Source organism: Pezoporus wallicus, unplaced genomic scaffold (genome assembly GCF_028554395.1).
Source record: "Pezoporus wallicus isolate ANWC-B61680 ecotype Strahan unplaced genomic scaffold, APGP_CSIRO_Pwel_v1 contig_8436, whole genome shotgun sequence".
In the NCBI taxonomy this organism is placed as follows: domain Eukaryota; kingdom Metazoa; phylum Chordata; class Aves; order Psittaciformes; family Psittacidae; genus Pezoporus; species Pezoporus wallicus.
In genome coordinates, this window is record NW_026635161.1 from 85,081 (window position 1) to 109,180 (window position 24,100).

Genomic DNA, 24,100 nt, shown 5'->3' on the forward strand with positions numbered 1-24,100 from the left:
AGCTCTGAGATTCACAGACTGTGATACAGGCTACCGAGGGAGACTTCCAGAAAAGCAAGATAGATGGTAAAGATGCCAAACAGGCCTTGTAGAGATCTGCGGAGGGCAGGCTGATAGCCTAAGCTTGTACAAGGGGAAGAAAGGCAGCAAAGGAGGAGATGCTGCTGCATCTCCTTGCATGGGACGTTCATCAGCAGGTCCAGCGCTGGGCAGCGTCCTCCTGCACCATCCCCTTCTCTCTCCCCCGTGGTTCTGAGGAATCCATCCTTCCTTCCCTGCATCCCACCTGAGCGAGCACTCGGGATAAGGGACTTCTCTATTCTTGGCATCTCGGCAGAAGCGCTGCCCCTCCAGTACGCAGGAGCTTTGATCAGAGGAGCAGGGAGTAACCATGGCAGTCCTGCTGGAACTGGTAACCAGGGATTACAGAAATTAAAGGCAGCAAGCAAGCGGCAGGATTATCCGTGGCGCGGTGGTTTTCTCGTGCGCAGAGGCACTACCCCACTTCCACGTTGAGGTGAGGCACTGTAAATTACCTGTAGTTAAAAAATAATGCTAATTAAATTCAAATGCAATAACGATTAACACCGCTGATCTCAATTCACTGGATTTCCTTGCAACTCTTAATTGACAGAAGAAAAAAAAACCCAACCTACACAGGAGAGAGGAGGGGGAATTTCTTGCTTCTGGTTCCATGCTGCATCCTTCTTCAAGAGGCTGCTCTCAAGTCTGCATTTTCTTTCCCTAGCCTTAGTATTATTTTATTTATAATGCAGAGCACTTCACAAATAGAATGAACTTGAGTTGCTGGTCCCTTTGCAGGCGAGCGTGCCACTGCTGCACCCAAGGGACCTCACCAGCGTTATAACCCCCCTGGCACCTTCCTTGCCCTGATGAAGGTGGCACTCGGCCTTTCTCTTCCATTCGTTTATCCAGAGGAGAGGGCAAAGCAGCCGGTGTCTTTGTGCTGCAGGAGGGAGCAGTGTTCCTCGGGCCCGCTTAACATGCAAGCTGTGTTCTTTACACAGCAAATTCTGCTTTCAAGTTCAGCGAGTGCTGAGGCTCTGTGTAAATGGGCCTGCTAAAGATATTTTTGGACATTTGAAAATCCTATTAAGCCCATTTCTCCACTTTCCTTCTCTGCCTCCCAGCACGCCAGCTTGACGTGGAGGGCACTGCAAAGGTTTCTTTAGCCGGCCAGGTCACATCCTGCACAACAGACTTCAGGAATATGGGTCACAACCAGTGGAGGAAAACAAAAAGTGTATTGTTCTCGTGTCTTACACTGATGGCTGATTGAGGGACTCCCTAAACAGACAGTTTAAGATCTTAATGAGGTACCAACATGAGGCAACTCAGAATATGCCCCTTTCACTCTGCCTGCTCACCAGCATGGTCTCTCCCTGCTGTAACTCTTCTTCAGCAAGGGCACAGGCTGGGCAGCACGACCTTGGAGCAGAGTTTGCCCCTGTTCCTGTTCCCAGTTTCTGCATGAGTCAGTGATAAAGCCCATCAGCACACTGTTTATTTTCTTATTTACAGATAACTCTCCTAAGTCGACGTTACCCGTTGGGTTGGAGCAGGTGTCCTTGAGCCTTCCCTCACACTGTGTGTGGGTTCTCTGCCAGGGTGTTAGGTTTTTTTTCCTCCAGGCTTTTTCAAATTAGATTTGAAGCAGGATTTCTGTTAAACCCTGGTTTCTGGGAAATCTCTGAATCTGAGAGAAGCCTGCAGTGGAACAATCACCAGTTGTGCTGGTAGGTGTGTAATTACACAGGTTTTGGGGAGCAGGGACGCAAACAAGTTTGCATACATTGAATTACAGGCAGTGTTTTAATAGTATGGTTTTTAGGTCTTGGCTCCCACCCAGAATTTTTTCGTGCTATTATCCTCTATTTACAGCTTTCAGGAATCAGCTGATGTCACTGCACATATGTTTAGAGCCGTTGCTAAGGTGATTAGCTTCAGAATTCAACGCCTACGCTGTCCTGATGAAAGGCTGAGAACTGCTCGGCTGCTCAGAGCGGGGCATTGTCGGCTTCGGCTATTAACAACCACAAGACAATATTACCCAATTTTAGGCTAAATACGCTGGCCTTGACTGATAATCAGGCATCAGGGTTTACAGGAACAGAGGCTTTATTTGGTATGTTTAAGCCTGGGAATGTTCTTCAGCCTTCCAGTGCCTAAAGGGGCTACAAGAAACCTGGAGAGGGGCTTTGGACAAGGGCCTGTAGGGACAGGCCAAGGAGAATGGCTTGAACCTGCCAGAGGGGAGACTGAGATGAGCTCTTAGGCAGAAGCTCTTCCCTGTGAGGGTGCTGAGGCGCTGGCACAGGGTGCCCAGAGAAGCTGTGGCAGCCCCATCCCTGGCAGTGCTCAAGGCCAGGTTGGACACAGGGGCTTTGAGCAAGCTGCTCTAGTGGAAGGGGTCCCTGCCTGTGGCAGGGGTTGGAGCTGGAGGAGCTTTGAGGTCCCTTCAAGCCAAACCAGGCTGGGCTTTTTCACCAGGAAAGCATTTAAAGTATCCTGGTTCTTCACTTGCATGAGCTTGTGCAGTGTCAGGGTTTCCTCTGCCTGTTGCCTCTGGAGGTGACCCAGTCTCTGGTGGGTGTCTGTGCTCTTTAATAGAAATGAAAGTAATTTCCCTTAGAGAACAGCATCAGGTTGCCCTCACGGGCAGGGCTGGGATCCTCTTACCTGCAGGGCTCCTGTGTTCGGTGCAGCTCCAGAATAGCTTTTATTCATGGCGGAGAGGCCATGAAATACAATCAAGTTGCCTACAGCCTGCACTATGAGCAGGCTACAGATTACATTTTAAGAGCATTATAAGTGAAAACTCCTTTTCGGTTTTAGTCAGTGCATGAAATGTGTATGAAATATCTTCTTTCCAGGACTTCGGTGTCCTTTAAAAGCAATAATTAAACCAAAACCCTACCTTTTAAACTGTGAAAAGATGAGGATGTGTTTTTCTTCCCATGTAGTGCACAGCACAAGTCCCTTAGATGGTAACACACATTTTCTTCCTGGGAGCTCACTGTTCTCCCACTGATAATTTTTTTCCTCATTTCTCCTTTTTTAAAGGATACTGGCTAGGGCTCAGCTCAGTTTGGCTGTCATCACACCCTAAAACAGTGCAAACCTTCACCTAACGTAGCTACCTGATATTTCTGTTCTATATGCTGTGCAAAAAGTGGCCTCTCAGAGCTATCAGCTGTGTGTGAATAGCAGTGCACTGTGTGGTTCTGCAAGGACCAGGCCTGGAAAGATGGATTTGCTCATTCCCTTCCCCAGTCTCTGTACCAGGGACTCTCTCTGGGTGCAGGCAAAGGTTGGACTTGGTCAGTGGGAAGGGAGGTGTTAGTGTGCAGAAGTAAAACCTCATTTAGAGCTCCTGTTCCCCAGTGAAATGAGGATGTTTGGCTGATGGGACAGGTGTGTCAGCACTGCTGCGGGAAGCACATCGCTGGGTGGCTGATTTTAACATAAAAGCTGTGTTGGCTGTGGGAGAAACTCTTGGTTCAGGGGTGTACAAAGGCACTTGCATCATCCAGGATGCCTTTGTCCATTTACAGGGTGAACTGGGCTTGCTGCACCCCCTTACTCTGGCCCAGCCTGGCGCCCACTCACCCGCTCTGTGATGCTCACATGTGCATGTCCAGGGCAGTGCTGCGACCTTCCCCAGAGGGTGTCCCCCCGTTCCCATGCCCTGGTCCATGCACAGCCCAGCATTGCTGAATGTCCCCGTGGCTTCAGTGCACCTCTTCCGATGTCTGGTTCTTTTCCCTCAAGAAGTAGCTTGTTTGTATGAGTTGGGTGGGGATGCATGTTTGCAGGTCTCCCTGGCTGGATCTCCACAAGCAGGGTCCATAGTGATCCCCTTGGAGCAGAGCTCAGAGGTTGATGTAGCACATCATCCTTCCACCGAGCCTGCCTCCCGAAGTGTCTCCAGCCCTGTCCCTGTTCCTCTTCCTCCCCCAGCTTTCCTGTCCGGGGCTACAAAGATGTTCCCAGGGCTGGGGAGGGTGAATAGGGGTTGTGTAACCCGGCTCCCTCGCCATGGGGCCGGGAACAAAACCCAGATTAGGGCCTTTCTCTGTGGAGTTGAAGGGGCCGGGGGGGGGGGGACATTGATATGCAGATGCTGTGTGTCGCGCACCGCAGCGGCTTTGTGTTGAGATGTCCACATGTAGGGTCCCTGAAGCGACACAGAAAAGAAACTGAGTGAAATGCTCAGTGCTGGAGCGTGGTGCAGGAAGCACTGCGGTGATGAAGCAATTTTCTAATGCAGACGTATTTCCAGGAGGCCTTGGCTAGTAAATCACACTGCTCCTATCACACGTTCACTCCTTCCCAACCTTCTAATTTCCGTGGGTTCGTTTCAAGTGGATGTTGTTTATTTTTTTGGCCAGGCTCTTCTTTTGCAGGAAGGACATTCAAAATCTGAAAGTGGTGTTTGAGTGACTGTTGTGCTGTCTCAGGGCCAGGGTTAACGTGCACAGAAGCCACGAGAGGAAGGCCAGGCTGGATGTGTTCTGGGCAACTTGATCTAGTTGAAGATGTCCCTGCTGTGATTGCAGGGGGTTGGACTAGATAGATAAGCTCTGAAGGTCCCTTCTAACCCAAACTGTCCTATGATTGGCCATTATCTGACGCCTTTTAAACGCGATGCTTGTGCTTTGCCCTCTCTCTCGAAGCACAGCTCTGTTTGAGTGCGTCTGGCTCCTCCTGCACACCTCAGCTTCTCGCAGAGCAAGTAGCTTCCTGAGGAGCTGCTGGTGTTAATCAGCCTGCATGAGCTTGTGAGCCACCACTGGGAAACGTAGAGGTGAGCCCTTTACTTTGTTGTGATGTAGGAATGGCAGTGTGTGGGTAGTACAGCGCAGGAGGACACCTTCTAGACTGAAGCTTGGCTTGGGCTGCAGGAGCTGGAGCCCATCTCATACTCTCCAGGGGACAAAATGCTCTAAGCTATAAGTCAAGTTTGTGGGCTTGGTTGGGCTGTGGTGTTTGCTCTCAGTGAGTTACTCACTTGGAGTTGTTACTTTCCTGTTCTTGTTTCCTGGTACAATGAGCCCCTGCTACCAGAGTGCTTGAGAAGCCTTTCAGCTTGCAGGACGAGCAGCACAGCGTGCGTGCCTTGCACCCAAGCTGCTCTTTGAGCTGCATGCCTGTGGACGGGTGCTGCCGACGCTGGCTGCCAGCCATGGCTGACTCTGAAGGCCAGAGCTTAAAGGCTTAGTAAAATTAGAAAAGAGCTTGTTTTATCTTCTAGATGGTGCATTAAGACCTGTTACTACAGTGTGAGTTGCTGACCTGCCTGCTGCTCCTCGTGGTGGTGTTTGTGCAGGTACATGGGAGTGCGTTGTGCTTTGTCACTGCAGCACTCCTGGGCTCAGTGATGAGCTAAGGGGTAAAAAGAGGGTTGAAGCAGCAAGGTGGATGGGGAAGAGCCCCAGGTACATGTGGTGTGGGAATTAACCACCGAATCCTCTGGGAAAGGGAGCTGGCCGCTGGGTGGTAGATACGGAGCGGAGTAGGTTTAGGAACCTGGGGGTGAGTTTTGTGGGCTGGACTGGGGAGTGAGGAGCCTGGGCATAGGAAGCTCTGTCCTGTCCCTCTGGTTTGGGATCGCAGAGAGGGCAGCTGGCTGCGGCAGAGCTATGAGCATAGCTCCCAGGGTCACTCCTCGCTCGTCTTGGCTGCTATATGGACACATCTGGAGGCTGTTGGTCTGCAGTGGCCATGGAAGAGCTACAGCAGCAGCAAATAGCTGAAGGTTTATCTTAGTGTGTAAGAGGTTTAGGAATTGTAAATAACAAACCAGCAGACCAACTCGTAGCTCAGGAATGGCACTGTGTGTTTTGCATCCTAAAGCAATCCGGCTTCTGCCCTGCTCTGGAGGAACACAGGCGTTTCTTACCGGAGGGGTCCACCCTTCCCAGTGCTGCTGTTCCTGCATCTGCAGAAAGAAGTGTATGTGGCCCCATGTCCAGAAAAACCTTCTACCTCTTGCTTTCAGCTCTAGCTGCTTTAAAGAGTGCTGTGCTCTCCTCTGTCTTAAACCTGCTCCTGTGCTGGGCATCAAGCAGCTCCCGTGGATCCTGGTGTGCATCTTCCATGGGGTGGGTGTGAGTGGGGATTTGCATGTATGTGGGGTGCGCAGCAATGTACACCCTCCTGAAGATCAGAGGTTTTATTCTGGGAGTCCAAATATAGTTCCATGTGATCAAGTGCTCACGAAGAAATCAAGTAATCCATACTTGGGGCAAGTCCAGGGCTTAGAATTCTTAATAGCCTTGCTCCCTGGCTCTGCAGCATGTGCTGTGCTAAATACATCTGGGGAGTCAAGGTCTCTGCTTCTGATGGTTTAATTTGGACAATGAATATCACTTAATAGTAACGCTTTATTACATTCGTTTCACTCTTACTTTTCAAAGAATCCTTCTGATGCATTCAGGCTCCTGCCCTTTGGATGCTAATGGACTTCTGCTGAGATTTTGTTTTTGTTATTACATAGCACCAGGGCTCCCATGTGCAGGGGCTCCGTATGAAGAATGCTCTGCCCTGAGACAATGCCACCATTCACTGGTCTGATACAATGGGGGTGGAACAGTTCTAATGGAAATTAGCATGCAAAGCCCCGTCCTAATCAATGCAGTTTGGGTGTCTGCTCCTATGGAGAGCTGAGTTGTTCCTTCTGGACTGACCTGCAGGTTTCAGTGCTAAAACAAGCACTGTCCTGAGTCAGTTTTTAGAAAGCAAGAAAAAAAACCTCTGAATTCACATCTTAGCAAGAGTGGATCATCTGGAGAAATCGTGGTAGATGGAGATGAGCTCTATGTGATGTGCACGGGTATTTCTGCCTGTCCTTTTCAAGGTAAAACTCACTACAGATAACACTTGGTCCTTGCTTCCTCCATCCTGCCTGTGGCAGAGGGTTGGAACTACATGTTCTTAAGGTCCTTCCCAGCCCAGACCATTCTATGATTCTGTTATCTTTGTGGAACTGCTGAGCAAAAAGCCCATCTGAGCGCTGGCACTGCGCGGTGCTGGTGGCTTTATGTGCAGTATTGTTCATCTTCCAAAGAGCTGCAGGTGAGCATTAACCTTAAGCAAGTGATTTTTGTGAACCTTTCATATGTTCTTTTAGTCCATGCAAGTTGGCACTTGTTACTGACCATTGCAACCCCCTTAGCAGCTACCAGATGTTTTGTTTAAAGGAGGAGTAGCGGCGCTATTTTGTCCCAGCCTGTAGATTAAAATGGCTTCTAAATGCACTTCTGATCATCGAGTTTTGTTATGTAAAATGTAAGAATAATGGAATCAGAGAATAGTTTGGGTTGGAAGAGACCTTCAAGGGTCATCTGCAATGAGCAAGGACATCTTGAACTAGATCACGTTGCTCAGAACCACATTGAGCCCGGCCTTGAATGTCTCCAGGGACAGTGTATCTACTGTCCTACACAAATCCAAGCATGCTGCAACATAAACTTTATAACCAACAGAGCGAGTCTGGAAGAGGATCTGCAGCTGTTTGGCAGCGATGTTTGAGGACAGGGAATCATCCTAAAGTCCAAACTGAGGCAGCTCAGGGATAAGCAGGAAGGTCAGGATCCTTCAACATTCACTGAGTGGGTCTTGAGAGTGTCTGTGCTGGTGTTTCTGCATTGCTGTAGCAGGACAACGTGGCATGTTAAGAGGAGTTTGAGCAGCTTGTACCAGAGGAGCCTTGGGCAGAGGCTGTGCATGAAGTAAACATAAAATTCCAGAATTTATAGCAACCTTTGCAAAGAGTTATCGTTGAAAGCCTGGAACAAACCTCTGATGTGCTGGGATGTATCTTTTCTGAAAGCAGTGTATGGCTCTCCATATTTTCCTCTCATAACACCTTTCGATTTAATGCTGGAGTGAATTAATCTATCACAAAATGGGGAACAGAGACTTGGATAAATCCTGGCAGAAATAGGTGAAAAAAAGGCTAATGGGGAGCATCTTCCACACGGCTCTAGCCAGGCAGATTGGTTTGTTCATCCAAAGGTTAAATTGCAATCCTGGGGAGTATTCCAGATTAATTCATTGATGTTCATTTTAGCCATGTTTTGCTGTAACTCTGGTGCTAGAATATCCCATGTATCCTAATACCATGGGATGCACTGGGGACATGGCATAGGCATGATGTCCTGGTGCTGTGGGACCTGCCAGTGTTCCCATCAGCTGTGCTGGCATTAACGAATCTCTGGTCCCAGAAGAGCATGGAGTTGTGGGAATGACCCAGTGATGCCCAAGCATCAGATGGAGAAGGCCAGGGATGCAGGATGTACCAGGGTGGCTGAGATGTACCGTGGCTTGCGTCTGGAAACACGGTTGGTCCTTGCACTCTTTGGTTGGTACCTAAGCTAACAAGCATGATTTGTGTGGCAAAAGCTGTCTTTAATCTCTCTCAATCTCAGTCATGAGGCTCTAAGGTGAAAGGGTTTATAGAGACTGAAATGAATCAGGCCTGGGAGGTGGAGGCGGCCACCAAGTGATGCAGTCCTGGAATAGCCAGACCGTGTGATCCCATGTGCCGGGTACAGGAATACCACTGGATGGGTTCGTTAGCGAGTGGCATTTAAGCCAGTTGTAGTTGCTGTGTGGTCTTAAGGAGTCCTGTCATTCGTGCTGTTCTCTCTGAAGGCTGGTTTGACCTCTGTCAAGTAACACATTAGCCGGGCAGTGTGTTGGAGACCTTGCCCTCGAGTCCCACCACACTGAGCTTCAGGCAGTGGTCCTGACAGAGGCAGCTCTCAGCAAGCCAGGCCATAACTGCAGAGACCAACAGTGGTGATTTCGGTCACCCAGGTGCCTGCTGATCCGGTGTTAATACTGGATGTAGTTTAGGGATCTGCTGCTGGATCTTAGCCGTGGCTTCCTGGATGTTAGCCCTTCATTGCAGCCCACTACAAGTGATTAGAAAGGCTGAAAAGCATGTCAAAAACTTGCAGCATTCCTGTAGGAATTTAATCCCTGGGCAGGGACTCTGGGAACAGGGGACAGGAGGCTGGAGGAGGCTGGTGCAGTGTAAGGAGATTTGATGCAGCCCAGGACATGGATTCTTTGTGGCTTCAAGCACACATTGCCAGGTCATGGTGCGCTTCTTCATCAACCAGCACCCCGGGTCCTTCTCCTCAGGCTGCTCTTGGTCTACGCACACCTACCTCAGGGAACAGCCACTGCAGCGCAGTGGTTCGGTGGGATGGGGCAGGGATAGATTGTACCCATGCAGTACCAAGGCATTAACATTTTCCCTTGAGTTTTAAGTACATTGCTTCATATGCAGGCTTGGTTGTAACTCACACCCTCAGGCTGATGGCAGCAGCTTTAGGTTGCACTAAAATGAGGACAAAACTCAGCCTAAGACTTGATCACATGTTAAAGGTGCAAGAGAAGAAGGATGGGAGAGAAAACTGGCGGGGTGAAGGGCTCCCATCCATCCAGCGTGGCTGTGGCAACTCGGCTGGGAGGTCAGAGAGCCTGCTTCCCTCTCCAGACTGGCAGCACTCCCTGCACAAACACAGGCAATATATTATGGCCCATCAGAACTAGAAATAGGTGTTTTCTGACATAAGAAAGTCTGAAAATTGCCCTCTTCATGGCATGAGGGCTCTGTGCTCTTTAAGATGTTTAGTATAGCTTTAAAATGGAAGTGAAATGGTGTTGTAGATAATCCTTGATTCCACATTGACTTATGCTATGGAAAACTGTACTGCTGGCGAAATTAAGCCACAGACCCAGAAAGCGAGTGCTGAAGGAATGGGTGATTTGCATTCAAATCCTTACACTTTTCCATAACTTAGTGAAAATAGGTTGTGACAGTGTAAAGGTCATACTGCAGAAACAGCTTGGAAATAGAGAGGAACATGAAAATACCTTTGGATGTGGTCAGTGGAGACCTCTGTTTACACAGGCGGGCAGTGAGATACGGTGATGTGATAGGAATGGAGCGTCTAGGTCTCATGTTGAGCCACTGCTTCACCTCCCTCCTTTAGGGTCTTTGATGGGGTGGGGGGGGAGAAGGAAGACTGGGGAGAGGGAAGACCAGCACAGTGACTGAAGGTCACTGTGCTCCTGAGCTCTTTGGGGTAATCTGACTTGTGGAGCACTGCGCCAAGCCTGTTAGCCATTAGAAGAACATGAAAGAATTTCTGTGCAGATCTATTTATATTGATATTCTCGAAAACAGAGCAAGTAGAAAGCCTTGGAACCGCTGGGGAGTTCATTTCAAGTATTGCAGATATGCAGACCGCTCTTGCCTTCCAAAAATAAAGCCGGGGAAGGGAGGATCGGAGCATATGGGCTGACATGGACTTTGGGATCAGGACTGAAGAGCCTGTCTTGCGCTTTGGACTCTGTGTATCTGCACATTTGGGGTCGGGCTGCTCCATCCCAAGGCCGTGTCATGGTGAGCTGAGTGTTCCCATAGGAGCAGGTTTGTATAGGAGCCATGTCCAAACTGGGCTCTGACTAGCTCCAGACCCCAGTGGATGTGTGCAGGCTCTTTGTGCTGATGCCAGTCTGTGTTTTAAAACGGGGCTGCATTAGAAACGTGTTTAGAAACATCTCTGCTTATTGCTGTGGGGTTCCGTATCAAACAATGCTCATGCAGTGGTCTTTTTAAAGTGAAAATTAAACTGCTGCATCCAGAAATCCCTGACAACTGCCTTGTAAAGCAGTCTTAAAGGCTATCTGTCTTGACAGTGCCTGTTAATGGCTTACTAATAATGCTTTAAGGTTTGATGGAGCTCTGCCATAGCCCTGCTGTAGTTTGTAGTGGTCTACTGCGCTCTCCTCCAAGCTGAGATGCCCTCAGTTTTCCATAATGAAGCTAAATCCCCAGAAACTGGGCATCTTGGGAGGTGTTTTGCAAATGCCTCCAAATGAAGAGGCAGCTGGAGCAGGAAGGGAGGGATCTCAACTCCTGGCAAAGGATCTGCTCGTGGTTCAGCACTTTCTGTTGGAGAACCATGGGTTCATTCTCATCTGTAGCCATGAGTGACATGGGAGCTACCAGGATTTCCAAGAATTCAGGTAATTGAATGAATTCCAGAAGTCAAAATTCCAGCTCCATAAACACATATTTTGCTACAATGCAGATTTTGTGCCTCTCGCTCTGGGGAAGGGGATATGTAATCCAGGCATACGGCACTGGATTAAATCACTGCGTGCTGCAGGGTTTTAAATCTCAGTTTTTGCTCTCCTGTGTGCGTGCAAGGGACAGGGATTACTGGTGCAGCCCAGCATCGCTGCTAAACTGAAGGATGTTTTTAATCTCAAGTAAAATAGCAACCACAGTGCTCTATGCATACCTGGGCTTTAGTCATCCCCAAAGAAGGTTTCGTGCACAATCCTGGCAGCTCCACTGCAGGGGTGGGTGCCTCCGGAGCAGCTCAGGGGGGAACAGAGACATCAAAGCATGAACGAATGGAGGCGAAGAGCGTTGCCGGTGAAGTATTTGAATGGTCAGTTTTACTTGGTAAACATTTGGCAGAATGGCTAGGTTCAGCGAAGAAAATGCAGAATCTTTGGGCTAAGCAGGGAATAAAATGCAGCATAAGGCTGGGCTTTATGTTAGAGAAGTGCTGCTGTGCTCTGGTGAACAGGGAAGTGCCAGGCACTGGCCAGCCTCCCTCCCTCTCCCCTGAGGTTAACTTAACCCGTGTTAATGATTACCAGGATGTACTTTGAGGCAGGTTATTTGTTTTCCCTCCTCACGATGTGCAAGAGCGGGTAATGAAATTAATTTGCCCACGTTGTGAGTTTGCAGGGCTGGCTTCAGCCACGTTGCCACGATACTGTGTGGTGCCGGCAGCTCCTGTTTGCACAGCAGGGGCAGTGCGCTTCTCTCCTGAGTAAACAGAGCTCCGAGGAGAGCTGGGATGGACCCAGGCATCAGAAATGCTCTCTCCAAAGCAGGCGTGGAGCTCTGCAGGGTCTAACACCTCTTTCCCATGCACAGCAGAAGGTAAACAGGCAAAAGAAGCCCTGAAATTCCAGTGTTGCTCCTGCAGGGTGTGGAGCTGACGGTGCTGCCACTCCGGCAGCTGAGGAGCTGGTGGATTCAGATCACAGAATCATGGAATGGTTTGGGTTGGAAGGGGCCTTAACATCACCCAGCTCCATCCCCTGCCACAGGCAGGGACCCTTGCACTAGAGCAGCTTGCTCCAAGCCCCTGTGTCCAACCTGGCCTCGAACACTGCCAGGGATGGGGCAGCCACCCTGGCACCAGCCACCCTGTGCCAGCGCCTCAGCACCCTCACAGGGAAGAGCTTCTTCCTTATATCCAACCTTAACTTCTCCTGTTTCAGTTTGAACCCGTTCCCCCTTGTCCTGTCACTGGAGTCCCTGATGAAGAGTCCCTCTCCAGCATCCTTGTAGCCCCTTCAGCTGCTCTGAGGTCTCCACGCAGCCTTCTCTTCTCCAGGCTGAACAGCCCCAATGTTCTCAGCCTTTCTCCATACAGGAGGTGCTCCAGCCCCTGAGCATCCTTGTGGCCTCCTCTGGACTTGCTCCAACAGCTCCATGTGCTTCTTATGCTGAGGACTGGTTTTGTTAGGAGTGTCGTGGTAGGGCTGTGTGGCTGCAGGAAGCGCTGGGGAGGTGGCAGGGCTTCACCCTCCAGAGGGACCTGCAGCTACTGAGGTTTTCTTTGCTGGGGCACGGAAAGAACAGTTTTCAGGTCTGGATGAGCCATTTGCTGATGTGGTGCTTGGTGCAGCGTTACCGGAAGGACCAAGAACATCTTCTGTGCCTGCTGTGATCCTGATGAGAGCACGTGTGTGCCTGGTGCAGGCCTGGGGGACCAGGTATAAATAGCACTCCTCCGGTTGTACCATTCCCCACTACATCCTCATGATTTACGCTCCAAGGCTTGGCTCTGCAGGGCACTTCATGTGTTATTTTGATCTGTCTGCAGACTGGCTTTGGGCTGATCTCGGGGCAGACACTGCCTTTTGCTTGCAGCTTCTGTTCTTCTTCCTTGGGGTCAATAAGACTGATTTTGATTCCTCCCTTCTCCAAGTGTTGCTCCTCAGCTCCGTGTTGTCACATTGGGTTCCTCAGGCTGGGGGAGGCGAATCCAGCACGCAGCTGGGAGACAGACCTTTCTTTTTTAAGGAAGACAAGGAGGCGGCAGGGAATCTTTACAGTTTTTTATACCCCAACTTGCCACGCGTCTGTTTTGTCTGATCAGTGCCTTGCTGAAGATGCTTATGCTCCCCGGTGAGCCACAGTGCCAGGGACATCTGCAAAGCCTCATGGTTCCCAACGCGGCACGTGTCAGGTCTGCTCCAGATATGCTTAACTTGGCTCTGTTTAGGCAAGTGTATAAGCAGCAGCTTTGTACCAAATTGTCTTACAAGAGGCCTCATGTACGTCTAACTTCATCAGGATCGAAGTCAGGAGAGGCTCTCAGCTGCTTCTGAAGGTTGAGGGCCCATGTCCTTAAGGAAACAATCTGTTAGAGCAGGCCCATTTCTACAGCTTTCCATCATTCCTCCTCTGATGACACATTCAGCAATAGCTTTCCCTTATACAAGAACATACTCTTTTCAGTAAATGCCTTCCTATGTCTTTTATCTACAATAGATCACCTTCAAAAGCGCTGCAATTTGAGAGATGGAGGTGGAGAAAGGAGAGAGGAGAGCTATGGATTTGTGACAAATTAATCTTAATTTGATTCCTTACAAACCAGCAGCAGCGTTGCATTGTGTTCAAACCTGTCCTTCCATCCCCTGGAACGGCACGGCCACTTTGTCCTTATGAGCTTAAACCCAGGGTCCTTGGCAGTGTGCTGGGCCAGGCGTGAGCTCCTGCCAGGACACGGCACCACTTGCTGGACCAGGAACGGAAAAACCGCATGGGGAATTCGGCTTCTGAACCAAGATGAGCAGAAGTGATGAAGGTGATGGGCAGGGTGCTTCTCCCCACGTGCCTGGCAGCAGCAGCAGGGGCATGAGGTTGTCTTAGAGAAACTCCTGCTTGCTGTTTTGCCACGCTGGCTGCAGTGCACACAGCTCCACAGAAGCCACAGCAAGCTTCTATTTCCCTGTCATGCAGCTTGTTAAATAGCAGCGCGGCAGTGGCCTGTCGTCAGCAGATGCACAGCTACAGATGGAGCTCTGCTTCCAGCTCGGGCTGAAAGAATCTGGGAAATCCACTGTTCCTATCAGCGTGGTGGGGCTTGGGGAGCCGCAGCATGGAGGAGCGTGGTGACAGTGTTACGGGGAGGGGGAATGGTGGTGTCTGGCAGGAAGCATCAGCCATTCCGACCGCGTGGAGCCAGCTCCAGGAGCAGCACCGGGTGTGTGGCTGCCCTGCAGCCCAGCAGTGTGCGCCACAGACCTTCCGCAGTGCTCCTCTTCCCTCCCTGCCTGTGCTGCAGACCCAGGTCCCACTCCTAGCACAGTGCTTGCCCCATGCTGCCTTTGTGCTGTGCTTGCTCCATGCTGTGTTTGTGAGAAAGGCTTCCCTGCCGGAGCGCTGCCCTGGCAGAACCGGAGCTTCACATGGCCTGGACTTCCTCCCCTCCTCAAGTTCCTTTCATGCTTGCAGACTTCCCAGTTTAATGTGAGCAATGAATCAGTGTTTTCCATAACTTGAGGGAAAATGGCACACGAGTTCGGTGTGTTGCTGGGAGTACAATGGGTTTGCAGCTTTGATGCGTTGCCCTGTGCTGGGGTTTGGTGGTAGTGGTGGGTTTGGCTGCCTCATCTCGTGGTGGACAGTGACGCCTACAAATGCCAGTGGTTGGAGGTCTGTCTGCCACAGCCCTGGCTCTGTTACTGGAGAAGGGATCCTCCTCCAGAGCAGAGGCTGAGGTGCTGTGGATGTTCTCAGGGTGCAAATCTCCTCCAGGGTGTTTGAGGGTTTAGGAGTTTTAGGTTTTCCAAATCATAGAATCCCAGACTGGTTTGGGTTGAAGAGAGCTTAAAGCTCACCCAGCTCCAACCCCTGCCATGGGCAGGGACCCCTTCCACTGGAGCAGCTTGCTCCAAGCCCCTGTGAACAACCTGGCCTTGAACACTGCCAGGGATGGGGCAGCCACAGCTTCTCTGGGCACCCTGTGCCAGCGCCTCAGCACCCTCACAGGGAAGAAAGCCCATGCCTGAAGTTTCTTGACAGAAGCCTGTGTGGGCAGTGTCAGATGGAGAGGACCTCTGTGCTCAAGGCAGGTTCTTGCCAGTACGAGGTCAGGGTATCATCCTTGCTGCATGTTTCCAGTATTGGTGGGTGAATAAACTGTGAGCACTATGTTAATAGAAGGTTTGTGAAGCCAGTATGGCACTTCTGCTCTGTAAGTGTATAACTAAAGTCATTTTGTTAGTCTGGAAAATCAGAGCAGCCAAGTTCTTGCTGTTTTCCCTTCTCTACTGGAATGATACTCAAAGGTTCTGGGTTTTTCTGGTTCTGTGCGTGTACTTTTTTAATGTCCATGCCTGTTCAGTTCTTGCTGTCACTTAAAAGCTGTGAGTATTACGGCAAACAAATACCAGTTTTGCTGCAGTGTATGTTTGGATATGGATAAAACATTAGGCTCAAACCCACTGGCCTCAGTTGAAAAGGCAAAAGAGGCAGGCGGCCAGAACAAGACTCCTGGGTTTGCAGACCCCAAGTAAGAGTAAAGCAGTGAAGTTCTGTGTTTGCTTTTTCCCCAAAGCCTGATGCCTTCGGGGGCCCTGCCTGGAAAGTGGTGATGTGTGAGATCTGTTCTGTTGCCTAATCCCTGCTTCTCAATTCACCAAACTATTCCCGCGGTTCCCACGCTTGGAGGCAGCTTCGCGTGTTTGCGGTGGGCACGAGGATGCTGAGATGGAGAGAGGGAACCTGGGAGGAATTGTGCAAGAACGGGGAGGAAGAGAAATGTTTTGCTGAGATTACCATGGTCTGTCGTGTTTGCAGCTGGGATAAGATGTTACTTTGTGGACTGAGCACAAGTTTAAACAGAGACATCCCAAAGGATGTGTTCAAATCTTCCACGGCTTGAGCCTCTGCTGTGTGAGGCTGGTCGCAGCAGAGCTCCAAGCTGAGGGTCTCCTTAACTTGAATGATCCTGTTGCAGTGGCCGTGGCACCTCTTACAAAACAGTTTTGGTTTCTTCCTTTCTCCTGTAATTAATGTGCTTGGTCATTGTCTCCTCTTGGGTTTGAGGCCTTACTCAAGTCATGTATGTTTCTTTGTGGTAAAAGCTGGGCTTTGTCTTAGACTTTGATCTAATGAAGCATGTAACACAGAAAATCAGATGGGACTGGAGCAAAAGTCTTGTTCGGGGTTTTACCGCAGTGTGTATGTATACTGTATATGTGTGTGTGCTTGTCTGTGCATGTGTGTGCATGTACATATGTATATGCAGAGACAGACACTAGGAATATGTAGCATTCCTAGTATTTGTGTAATTAAAGCAGCCCAAACTCACCGTAACAGGTCTTACTTTGCTGGTAAAATCTGCCTGCTGTGCCCTTGCCTGGTTGCAGGTGCTCCCCAGGGACACCTTAGAGCAACTCCAGTGCCTAAAGGGGCTGCAGAAAACCTGGAGAGGGGCTTTGGACAAGGGCCTGTAGGGACAGGCCAAGGGGAATGGCTTTAACCTGCCCGAGGGGAGATTGAGAGGAGCTCTTAGGCAGAAGCTCTTCCCTGTGAGGGTGCTGAGGCGCTGGCACAGGGTGCCCAGAGAAGCTGTGGCTGCCCCATCAAGGCCAGGTTGGACACAGGGGCTTGGAGCAAGCTGCTCTAGTGGAAGGGGTCCCTGCCCATGGCAGGGGTTGGGACTGGAGGAGCTTTAAGGGTTCCTTCAAACCCAAACCATTCTGATTCTTTGATTCTCAGAGGCAAGCACGATACAAAGTTATTGGTGATTTAGCGACCTGATGGAGACACCTGTGCTAATGTAGATGGCTGAAAATAAACACAAATGCATTCTTCTCTCCTTTAGCTTCCCAAGCCTTCCCTTTCTGCAGCTAAGCAGCAGATGGGGCTTGCAGGAACCGGCATGAGCTTTCTGTAGGAATGGGGTTCACCCCACAGCCTCCCCTTGGGACAGGCTTCTTGTGCCAGGGATGGGAACATGGAAGATGGGCAGGTGGGGAGCACAGAGGAGCCTCGGACAGAGCAGAACGTGCCAGCAGACCCTGCCAGCCTCTCGTGCCCAGGTCCCCGTGCTGCCATTGGCACAGTGGGGCAGGTGACGCAGCTCGCTGCTGGTGCACCGTCAGTCTCTGCTGCTTCATCTGCTGCCCTTTGGGTCACTGTGATTCAGCTGGCATCAAATCAAGAGCAGCAATGGTCAGGAATTGTCTTTGCTAACGTGTTTCTCTGTCTTGAAAGTCAGGCTCAGCTCATTTCGGGGCTTGGCTGATGCTCATGAACCCCTTGAGGTGCAGAGCAAACCACAGCGAGCAGCAGCAAACTGTCCTGGGAATGGAGTGGATTGTGCAGAGCTGTGTTGTTTAAATGTTCCCAGAATCAAGCAGCCCCAGGGAATCCCCATCTTTCCCTGCTGGCAGGACCTTCGGTACAGGCTCTTGGCATGTTGAATGGGCAGGCTTAATCCGTGTTGAGCTGCAGGTAGAGGCTTTGCACTCCTGGCACCTCTCAGCTCATCAGGGTTGCACTTTGTTCCTGTTTGGGGCTGCATGTTTTCCTCTTCAGTGCGTGCGACGTGCAATACATGGTGCTTAGAGTTAGCGTTGCAAATCACTCTGTAGGTGCACTCGGTACTGCTCTAAGTCCTTAGGATGTACTTCATTAGGGAAGTAATTTTCCTCCCATATGCAGCAGCTGTGGCAATATCCGAGTGGAGTTCATCACTGTTGTAAAGAGGTTGATGTACAAGAAGTCTGGTAGATGATTGTGCTGGCAGATGTGGTTACAGCTCTTCCCTGGTTGAAGCCTGATGGGTTTCTGTGCGGAGTCCTCCCTCCCTGGCAGGTTTTGGTCTGAGCCGGTGATCTGGAGCCATCCCACTCTCATGCCGAGTGGAAAACAGTGTTGTAATCAGCTCTTCCAGTCTGACTAATGGTGGTGGGGCAGGGCTGTACGTTGCTCCAGCCTTCCTGTAACGCGCCGGCCGCTCCAAAGGTTTCATCACAGCTGATCCCACTCCCAGACCACAGCTCGCAGGAATGACTGAGACAACAGTTTTGCAACCTTGGCCAGAGCCCAGGTGATCAGCAGCATCCAGAAATGTGGCAATATCGAGAGGCAGCTGCGTATAGGTAATTGAGGGAAGGGTTTGTGGGAAAAACTGCTCCCGGAGGAACCACACAGGCAGAGTGGTTTGTTCGTGGCTGCAGGGTGCTGTCAGGGCTCGCCTTTAGTTTGGACCAGCTGGAGTATTCTGAGTCAGAGGGTAGTTGGCTAGAATATAATCTTGTTAAAGTGTAATATTAAAACATGGAGTTGTCACCACCATTTGAGACCATTGCTGGGTCTTCTGATGCTGGGGCTGGTTTAATGTAGTGAGTCACTGCTGGGGAACTGTTGAGGAGTTGGTGCGTGGCGAGGTCTTTAGCATCATCTTGACTGCGGCCCTTGAAGACATGGGTGCACTAAGAAATACTGGGAAAGGGCATCTGTTTCACAAATGACGGAAATAGTAAGAACTGCTTTAATTCAGTAATATTGTTTAATTCAGTTTAATTTTAGTAACATGGTCTGCTTGGCTGGCTTGTGTCTGAGAAGGCAAGCAAGCCTTGCCCGAGCCATGTGCAAGTGCATCTAGACATGAGTAGTTGCAGACTCATCAGGAGGTCAGGAAACACTGTGGGTTAAGGCAAAATAAGTATTTGAGAAAGGCAGAAGAAAGGATAGTTATTGTGGGTACCACGTACTGACTGTGAGAACAGGTGGAGGAGAAGCCATGCAAAGAGGTGAAGAAAGACGTGCTATCTATAAGAATTGATAAGGAGCGACATCCCGCGTCAAAAGCCAGGAACGGAAATATACCAAGTTCCCCAAAAAGAAAATGGATAAAGGATGTTGAGCTGAAGGTGAGGGTATGACAGAGCTGTGCTAGATGTGCCACTGTGAACCCCAGATGTGCCAACAGGCAAGTGTGCTTTCCAGCCAGCTGTGTTCAGAGCGGGGAAATGCAGAGATCTCAGTGCCCCTTGTTTTGGGTGAGGGCCGTAGGAATTAGCACCTCGTGCTAATTCTGCACTGTCTCATTAAGAGCTAATCTTTGTGATTAGCCATTGTAAGGCTGCTGAATGAAACACCTGTGTTTGCACTGCTGGCTTGCAGGCCTCCTGCTGCTCTTGGGCTTATGTACCCATGGTGGCAAAAGATGGACTTTAGTCCTCCAGAGCCAAGCTGGAGCACAAAGAACAATTGTTCCTGGTTTCCCAAAGTGCATGACCCACCAGTGCTTGTGAGCAAGTTTGGGCTGTGCGGGCTTTGTCAGGTAATCTGGTGAGGAGCAGGTCTTTGATGCTGGGAGCATGTCAGCGAACCAGCGCCAGGCAGAGGGTGCACATGGACAGTGCAGGTTGGAGGTGTGGTGGTGGCTTTGTTGGACGTATGTACCGGTTAGGGACACACAGTGTGAATTTAGGGCAGGCTCAGCTGGTGCTGCTGTACGGCACAGTCTTCGCTGGGTGACAGCCATCTCAGTGAAGGTGTCAGACAGGGATGCAGAAGGGCACAGCTCAGCACGTTGAAAGACCTTGACTTCTGTCCTTTTCCCCATGCTTTGCAGAGTGTATGTGTGTGGGGGGTGCGGTGGAGTCCAATTTTGGACGTGATCTGTGTGAGTTGTTATTTTAAGGCAGTTTTCAGAGATTTGAAGACACCTGTTTTTCTGGGACAGAGTCCTCAAAAGGAGCCTAAGGTTTTAAAATCTTCATGTTTCGGTGGGGCTTGTTCGTATTCCAACCTTCTCAGACCAAACAAATGTGTTGGGTTTGTGCAAATAACGTCTGCGCCTCTAATTGCCATCCCTGCACTGGAGTTCTGTGTAACGGTTACAGCCTCCGGCCAGCATTCTTCTTATTGTCTGGCATTTAAAGAAGTCTGCACAATCTTTTTTACTCCAAGCTGGCAGGGTATGGGCAGGCTCCAATGCACAGATCTTGGGCATGAGCTAATTTGTTGTGGCTTTAGATAGAGATGGCAGCAGCCTGGCTGCTCTGCTCACAGCGGGATGCGAGAGGCTGAGCAGAGCCGGTGCAGGGACCTGCGGGAGGGCAGGGTTGGAGGGATGGGATGGGACAGGCAGCGCAGGGAGAGCTGTCACTGTGCCTTGGAACACTGTGCAGCTGAAAGCATTTGAGGACCTCTGTGTTTGCATTTTCTCTTGTCACAGATGGGGATGTTGCTGCTTGTGCTGGTGAAGGCAGGGAGGGGTAGGGATGGGAGGTTAAATGTACACTGGGTCTGTTTGCTTCGGTGATGAAGTCTCCTCTCCTCGGTGCTGGCTGGGTTGAGGGTGGGCTCTGTCCATCTACATCTGTGCCCAGTTTGCCCATCGGCTTCACAGGGGGCCTGATCCAGGCTAACGGTGCTACTGGTCCCTTGCTGCCTCGTAGCTGTCTGGATGGCCAGACAGGCTGAGCATGGAGCCAGCAGTGCTCTCCTCCTCATCCTGCATCTCAGAGGAACAGATGAGACCCCCCTTTCCCTTCCCATCCCTTCTGTGCCCGCTGCCTTTTGAGGTCCTCCCCAGAAGTGTTTGGTCTCAGTGTGTGGCTCTGGCTTGGCATGCCCTGGGCGAAATAAAGCCCATTTCCAACCAGTTCCTCACCCCAGCGAGGGGACAGGATCGGATCCTGTGGGTGTGCATGGCTGGGGCTGGCTCTGCAGAGCCGTCGCCGTTCCCATCCGGCTTCGCTAGGCACGGCTCCAGCCCCTCTCCGGGTTGTGCTCCCGCTGGTCCCGTTTCTCCGCCCTCCTGGAGGCTGCTGTGGGTGCTCGGGGGGGGAGCATGGGTGCCCCCATACCCACAGGGCTGGGTGTCGTGTCCACTTCTCCACGGAAAGCCATGTGAGCGCAAGTGCAGAGCCTGGACCCACCGCGGCCTTCCCACCGGCCGTGTCTGGAGCCGGCCATCCCGAACCGGCCGGAGCTGCCACATCCAGGCTGGCCGCATCCCCGGGCAGACTTCCCTCTCCTCATGGCTGCTTTCCCAGGGGAAAGGCGTGGGACCTGTGCCGTGCCGGTGCGGGGGGCTGCTGCCGGGCCGGCCGAGGGGCTGGCATGGACCGGGAAGGGAACGCACGCAGCCAGGGCTGGCCACTGGCCAGAGGTAAATGGCTCCTTTGTTTTCCTGGAGAAGTACGGGGGATTATATTCCGTTGAGCTCACTCGGTCTCCCACTTCTCATTGTGCGGCAGACGTGTAATCATCTCGTTCAAGGAGCTTAGTTAATTGTTTACAAAATAGGAAGGGTGATGATCGTCTCCTGGTGGGGAGCTGGGCTTGAGAAGGGTGTTCTGCAAGGGGGTGTCTTGATCGGCTCCAACATTACGAAGGATAGAAGGCAAATTGTAATCCTGCAGCCCTTCTAAATGCTTTGAGCTGGGGAATAGCTCCTCCAAACCGGGAATTTGTGCCTCCCCTCTGAGTCTTATTAAACGTGCTTAAAAATGAACTGAAGGCTGCGAGTTGTTGGTAATTGTTGTGCAAATGCACTACTCCCTCCAAGCTGTTAACCAGGCCAGTGCTCTGTTTACACGGCGAGGCAGCCAGCTTTCCAAGTGTAATGAGTCAGCTAGAGGAACAGAAGGGCTGCAGAATTAATCTGGCATCCGTCTGGCCTTTTCTCAGTTAAACAGGTTTTCAAAGCTCCACGTGAATAGGTGCCTACCCTGGTTACAAACAGCCACAAAGGCATGGGAATGGGCAGTTTGATTGGGAATAAATTGGCAGCGTGCAGGCCAAGAGGCACTGGAAACTATGGGTTTCATTTGGGGCTGTTCATGGTCGGGAGCAGAGCTTGTCCTGGTACCAGCCGTGCTGGTCCCTGTGTTCATAAGTGAAGCTGCTTGTTTCTAATTTGCCAAGTGCAAATAAATCTCCGTGGCCTGGCACGTCTGAATTTCCACTCCTTAGATTTGCAGCGAATGTTGAAGTGAATCTGTTCAGGTGGCCGGCTCCATGTCCTCCCTGCTGACCCAGTGCTCCTGCCTCCTCCCCGGCACAGGCGCTGGCTCATCTCTCCTTCATCTGCACCTTAATGAGCACCAGTAGATGAAACCGAGGGGGGAAGAATCCTTAAGATTCACAAATTGGTTCTTGGCGGCTGACAGAGTGAGGTTCTTGAGGCTGTTAGTGGTTGAAGCTGCTTCTAGAGGGAAGTAACTGCAGCTCCTGGGACCCCAACAATGTGCAGCATGGAGGGGACACCCTGGGCTCCGGATCTGTGGATGGTGGAGCATCTCCAGTGCCAGGAGAGCCATGGTGCTGTAGAATGTGACATCTCATAGGCAGTAAGCCCCTGCCTGGATGTGCAGCTCCAGCCCCCAGCATGCTGAGAGTGGACATGCTGCCTTTCTAAGGTGCTGTTTTCAGTCAGCCCTTGTGGGGCTTAACTTTGGCACTTGCTGCAGGTACTTCACGTGATGAAGAGCGGATTTCTGTGGTCATCCCTCACTCTTAACAGCTTTCCTTTCCCCATTTGCTCTGTGTAGATGTGCTGGGTTGGTATCCTGAATTTTCTGTACTCTCCCCCCCCACCACCTCCTTTTTGCTTCCCAGCTGCAGTAATGAGGAGGGCTGATCAGCCTGCTTGGGTCTTTGCCAGCTCATGTCCTTTCCTGCTCTTGCAGCTAAAATCAAAGGGTTGGGGATCCCAAAAGCCAGCACCACCATCCCTGTGTTGAGCAGGGTGACAGGAAGAGGCTTCAAACCCCAAAGCTTTCATTCCTAAACGTCGGTAACCATCCCATTGCCGAGGCAAGGGAGTTAGAACAAAAGATAAGCCACCTTGGAAAGCGCAGTCTCCTGCTGAAAATGTCACCTCTGGGATGTCTTAGCACTGTGGTTTAATATGGGCATTAGTGCTGCTGCAGCGCTGTGTTTTAAAGAAAAAACCAACACAAACCAACCCAAAAGGCCCTAAAGCCTCTCAAGAATAAACGAGGCAAGTTATGAAGGGATTTCCAGGGAACTTCTAAAACAGAAGGCTGATGGAAGCACCATGTTGGTGTTCTCCAGCCTTAAACCCCTGTCCTGCCCTGGCTGCTGCAGGTGAGGTGATGCTGGGCTCTCCAGTGCTGCTTGGGACACGGACCCAGCTCCACACTGCCTCATCCCCCCGGCCCTGAGCAGGCAGGAGGCTTTGGCTCCTCTCCTCGCCTGTTTTCTTTCTCTCTCCCCGCCCACAGAATTCCCATCTTGTGATGGAGCGCTGCATGACTTTGTTCCTGGACGATTTCCTGCTATTGTGGCTCTGCAGAAACCCAGCCACTATTATAAGAAGTTAATGGGTGCAATGTGTAGTATTGTCAGGTGGCAATTAGCTGGGGACAGAGTTTTCAAATGGTGCCTGTTTATGCCGTTCCAGCGTAAGTACAAGGAGACCTTTGCTGTAGTGATTGATGTGGGTCACTTCTCGGAGATGTTCTGTTGCACAGATGCTTTCTAGCCTCTGGTCTCAAGAGAGGAGATATTTTTGTTCATCCAAAGAGACCTACCTTGGTTTTAGCCGGTATTTCTGATCCCTGTTGCAGCTTGTGCTTTGCTGTATTTCAGATATCAGTTGTCTTTTCAGCTCTGTAACCAGGCAACACATGGCAGGAGCAGGGAGCGCTTTGTTATTCTCCAAATTGTCTCTACCTAGCCCAAGGTATTGGGGTGAGAAGCCCAGGACAAACCGCTCCGGGAACACTGGGACCCCTGGGTGCTTTCTAGTCTCATCTCATGATGGTGACATGTTCAAAAAGTGTGTTTTATATGTGGGTTTTGTAATTTAGGGATATGTGTGCTGGTCCTGTGAGTGTCTGGGAATTCAGTGTGACTGGCTGGGGCAGCAGAGCTGTTCCTGCCCCAGGCGCATCCCTGGGGATCCATCCCTGCATTGCTACACTCTGGATGGAGCTGTAGCTGCAAGGAGCTTTATGTGGGCTT

General features: G+C 50.9%; 1 protein-coding gene across 3 annotated transcripts in view; it reads left to right on the plus strand.

The window, feature by feature from the left end:
• The window catches only part of ANKRD11 (ankyrin repeat domain containing 11), a 145,920-nt gene that overhangs the window by 78,967 nt on the left and 42,853 nt on the right, over window positions 1–24,100 (plus strand). The gene's annotated exons all lie outside the window — the stretch shown is intronic.